The 5000-nt window shown below is 46.3% G+C and overlaps 1 protein-coding gene across 14 annotated transcripts in view; it reads left to right on the top strand.

Moving 5' to 3' along the window:
* The window catches only part of cyst (rho guanine nucleotide exchange factor 18 cysts), a 676181-nt gene that overhangs the window by 451050 nt on the left and 220131 nt on the right, over positions 1-5000 (top strand). The window lies entirely within an intron of this gene.

Here is a 5000-nt window from a genome sequence, read left to right as displayed (position 1 = left end):
TTTTGATACTGCACTGTCCTTGGATTTATTTATTTCTGTCGTCGTGAGTTGCATTATTTGTTATGAATATTATTATTATTATTGCATTTGTTATTGCTATTGTTATTATTGTAAGTGTTTATTATTATTAATTTATTATTATTATTATTATTATTGTTATATTATATACATTTTTGTTTTATTATTATTATCATCGCCATCATCATCTTTATTATCATCATTATTGATATTGTTATTGTTATTTATCTCGGTAAAGATGCGCTTAACAGTTTGGTAATGATTGATGGCATGATGACATTAGTGATAATGATAATTATTTTATGTTCAACGGATTGGTGAGGATGTTACAGTGTGTGTTTGTTATTCGGAAATGATGCATTCCGCCAAGCATCTCAGTACAGAAGGTCGGAAGCATGTCGCTTTATACCAATTATCACCCTTTAAAAATTGGGAGTATGTCGCATTACACCATTATCAGCTTTTAATAAATATGAACCAGTTATCAGCTTAAAAAATAACTGGGGGTATATCGCATTGCACAATTATCACCTTTTAAAAAGTGTCACATTACATCAGTTATCACCTAAAATAATTAGGAGTATATCGAATTGCACTAGTTATCACCTTAAAAAAAAAGGGAGCATGTCACATTGCGCCCATTACCACCTTGGATTGTACCAAGTATCACCCGTGGAAAAAAGTTGGAGATATGTCGCTATAGGATCCCCGTTGGTGAATCTTGTCAAAATTCTTCGTGCTGTTTCGCCCCTGAAGGATAATCACGGGCGGTTATCATAATTATGTATATGTGACTTTCCCCACTTTTTCAAAACTGTGTTATAGTTTTCTTTTCTTTTTTTTTCTTTTTATTTAGGCTGATTTATCTTCCTCTTTCCCTTTTTCATTACTTTATCTTCCTCTTTTACTTTTAACTTTTTTCAGCACTTTAATTTCCTGTTTTCCCGTATTTCATCAATTTAACTTCCTTTTTTATTTTTTTCTTCATCAATTTAACTTTTTTTCATTGATTTAACTTCTATTTATTTCATCAAATTAACTTCCTCTTTTTTCATCAAATTGACTTTTTCATATTTTTCAATGTAACGTCCTCTTTTTTTAATCAAGTTACCTTTTTTAGTTTTTAATTGAACTTCCGTTTTTTCCCTTTTCATCAATGTAACTTCCTCCCTTTTTTCATTTTTCATCAGTTCAACTTCCTACTTTTTCATCTTTTTTTTACGTTCTCCTTCATTTTAATTCTAAGACTCGCGTTCTTTCCTGCTGTTGCGTGCGGAGAGAAAGGTCGCGCGAGTCAAAGGTCCGAGAGCACTTTCGCTGTAAAGGGATTTGGTGTGGAGAGGTTGCATTTTATTTTTTCATTTTTCTTGTCTTTATCTATTTATTTATCTCATTATTTTTGTTATTATTATTATTATTATTATTATTGTTATTATTATTATTATTATTTTATTGGTTGTTTATTATTTTGAGGATTTATTTGTGTATTTGTTCTTTCATTTGTTGTTGTTACTATTGCTTTTATTTTATTTTATTTTTTGATAGAAAGTACTGTGGGTGTTGAGTATTTCCATTTTTTTCTTTGGTTGTTTCAATATATTTTTTTAGTTTATGATTCATTCATGTATTTTTTCATTCGTTTATTATGGTTGTTGTAGTTGTTTTTCTTTTTAACTTCAAGTACAGTAGGCTCTTGATTACGCAAAGATATCATAAGGCTGTGAACGAGTTTCATGATGGCGTAAGCGAGCTCATGGAAGCGTTAAAGAATGGGTTATTGACGTGCGAGAGATTATGCCGCGGCATGGGGGGTCATGGCAGTGATGGTAGTAAAGGAAACGACTAAGAAAAAACAATCACGTCAAGGTCCTGATAGTGACATCACATAAGATCCTCAGGGACGGAGAGCAACTCATGATGATGACGGTGATGGCGATCATGATTTCACGGAGCGCAGAGTGACGTCACGGGATTTCGTGTTGATGTCATAATTGGAGTTCATGGCGAGGGCGTGAAGAAGTTGATGATAGCGTAATGATGCCATTATTTTGACGTTGCGTTAAAAAGTTATGTATCATGATGGTGACAAACAAAATTAATGGTAACGTTAAGAATTATATGTGACAACAAATAACAACCCACCCTGACCAGGACTCGAACCAACCTGGCCACTGCAAGCATGAAACTGCAGGACCGGTGCTAAACCAACCGTACCACACGACCCACTAAAAGGAGTGCAACTAGGAGTCAACTAGCTCCGTAGCCATTGCCTATCCATTCCCCTTGGGCACTCGGCGGAAATTGATTTAGCAATTCAAATCCTAAGTCAGATGTCACATTCGATGATGGCGGAAAGGAATTCCTGATGGCGTCAAATATCAAAATGGCAGAAAGATATGGATGATAACCTTCGAAAATATTAGATGATATAATGAAGTTAATGATAACGGTAAGAGGACTATAAATCACGAATGACGACGTTAAGGAATTCATGATGACGTTACCAGTCTGGCGCTTATGACGTAAAGGAGCTCATGACGACACCAAGGGCCTTATAAAGACGGGCGCCTCCCTGTGTCATTGACTCCGTAAATCAGTTTGGGCGTCGTTTCAAAGTTCCTCCCCAAGTTGCGCCGGGTGAGAAAGCCATTCCGCATCCGGGCTCCCAAGTTTTCTCCTTTCGTGCTTGCTTTCTTTGCTTCCTCTCCCTTGTTTTCTCTTTTCTTTCTCTTCTTCCTCCTTTTCTTTGTCTTCTTCGTTTCCGTTATCTTTCGTTTTATTCTTTTTCTTGCTCTTCACTGTTTGTCTCTTTTTTCTTTTTATCTCTCTCTCTCTCTCTCTCTGTGTGTGTGTGTGTGTGTGTGTGTGTGTGTGTGTGTGTGTGTGTGTGTGTGTGTGTGTGTGTGTGTGTGTGTGTGTGTGTGTGTGTGTGTGTTACCCGCTCTCTATCCTCACAACTTAAATTGACTTCTGGACACGCTCCGATTAGATTTCGGGCGAGGCATTACAGGGCAGCCGCGTCCTTTCGCGCGGGATGGAAGACTCAGGTTATCTTGTTATTCCCCCTTTCCCCTTCTGCCTTCCCTCTTCCCCCCTTCTGCCTTGCCTCTTCCCCCCTTCTGCCTTCCCTCTTCCCCCCTTCTGCCTTCCCTCTTCCCCCCTTCTGCCTTCCCTCTTCCCCCCCTTCTGCCTTCCCTCTTCCCCCCTTCTGCCTTCCCTCTTCCCCTCCTTCTGCCTTCCCTCTTCCCCCCTTCCTGCCTTCCCTCTTCCCCCCCTTCTGCCTTCCCTCTTCCCCCCTTCTGCCTTCCCTCTTCCCCCCTTCTGCCTTCCCTCTTCCCCCCTTCTGCTCTTCCCTCTTCCCCCCTTCTGCCTTCCCTCTTCCCCCCTCTCTGCCTGTATGTGGGTGTGTATGTGTGTGTGTGTGTGTGTGTGTGTGTGTGTGTGTGTGTCCCTCTTCCCTCCTTCTGCCTGTCTCTCCCTCCCTCTTCCCCCCTTCTGCCTGTCCCTCTTCCCCCCTCTCTGCCTTCCCTTCTTCCCCCCTTCTGCCTTCCCTCTTCCCCCCTTCTGCCTTCCCTCTTCCCCCCTTCTGCCTTCCCTCTCTTTCCCCTCTCCCCTCTGCCTTCCCTCTTCCCCCCTTCTGCCTTCCCTCTTCTTCCCCCTTCTCTGCCTTCCCTCTTCTCCCCCTTCTGCCTTCTCTCCCTCTTCCCCCCTTCTGCCCTTCCCTCTTCCCCCCTTCTGCCTTCTCCTCTTCCCCCCTTCTGCCTTCCCTCTTCCCCCCTTCTGCCTTCCCTCTTCCCCCCTTCTGCCTTCCCTCTTCCCCCCTTCTGCCTTCCCTCTTCCTCCCCCTTCTGCCTTCCCTCTTCCCCCCTTCTGCCTTCCCTCTTCCCCCCTTCTGCCTTCCCTCTTCCCCCCTTCTGCCTTCCCTCTTCCACCCCCTTCTGCCTTCCCTCTTCCCCCCTTCTGCCTTCCCTCTTCCCTCCTTCTGCCTCTCCCTCTTCCCCCCTTCTGCCTTCCCTCTGTCCCCCCTTCTGCCTTCTTCCTCTTCCCCCCTTCTGCCTTCCCTCTTCCCCCCTTCTGCCTTCCCTCTTCCCCCCTTCTGCCTTACCCCCCTCTTCCAGCCTCCTCTCTCTGCCTTCCCTCTTCCCCCCTTCTGCGCTTCCCTCTTCCCCCCTTCTGCCTTCCCTTCTTCCCCCCTTCTGCCTTCCCTCTTCCCCCCTCTCTGCCTTCCCTCTTCCCCCCTTCTGCCTTCCCTCTTCCCCCCTTTCCTCTGCCTTCCCTCTTCCCCCCTTCTGCCTTCCCTCTTCCCCTCCCTGCTCTGCCTTCCCTCTTCCCCCCTTCTGCCTTCCCTCTTCTCCCCCTTCTGCCTTCCCTCTTCCCCCCTTCTGCCTTCCCTCTTCTCCCCTTCTGCCTCTCTCCCTTCTTCCCCTCCTCTGCCTTCCCTCTTCTCCCTCCCTTCTGCCTTCCCTCTTCCCCCCTTCTGCCTTCCCTCTCCCCCCCTTCTGCCTTCCCTCTTCCCCCCTTCTGCCTTCCCTCTTCCCCTCCCTCTGCCTCTCCCTCTTCTCTCTCCCCCTTCTGCCTTCCCTCTTCCTCCCTCCTCTGCCTTCCCTCTTCTCCCCTTCTGCCTTCCCTCTTCCCCTCCTCTGCCTTCCCTCTTCTCCCCTTCTGCCTTCCCTCTCTTCCCCCCTTCTGCCTTCCCTCTTCCCCCCTCTCTGCCTTCCCTCTTCCTCCCCTTCTGCCTTCCCTCTTCCCTCCCCTTCTGCCTTCCCTCTTCCCCCCTTCTGCCTTTCCCTCTTCCCCCCTTCTGCCTTCCCTCTTCCCCCCTTCTGCCTTCCCTCTTCCCCCCTTCTGCCTTCCCTCTTCCCCCCTTCTGCCTTCCCTCTTCCTCCTCCTCTGCCTTCTCCTCTCTCTCCCCTTCTGCCTTCCCCTCTTCCCCTCCTCTCTGCCTTCCCCTCTTCTCCCCTTCTGCCTTCCCTCTTCCCCTC

Source organism: Penaeus vannamei, chromosome 5, assembly GCF_042767895.1.
Source record: "Penaeus vannamei isolate JL-2024 chromosome 5, ASM4276789v1, whole genome shotgun sequence".
Classification (NCBI taxonomy): domain Eukaryota; kingdom Metazoa; phylum Arthropoda; class Malacostraca; order Decapoda; family Penaeidae; genus Penaeus; species Penaeus vannamei.
This window is presented reverse-complemented; position numbering and strand designations above follow the sequence as displayed.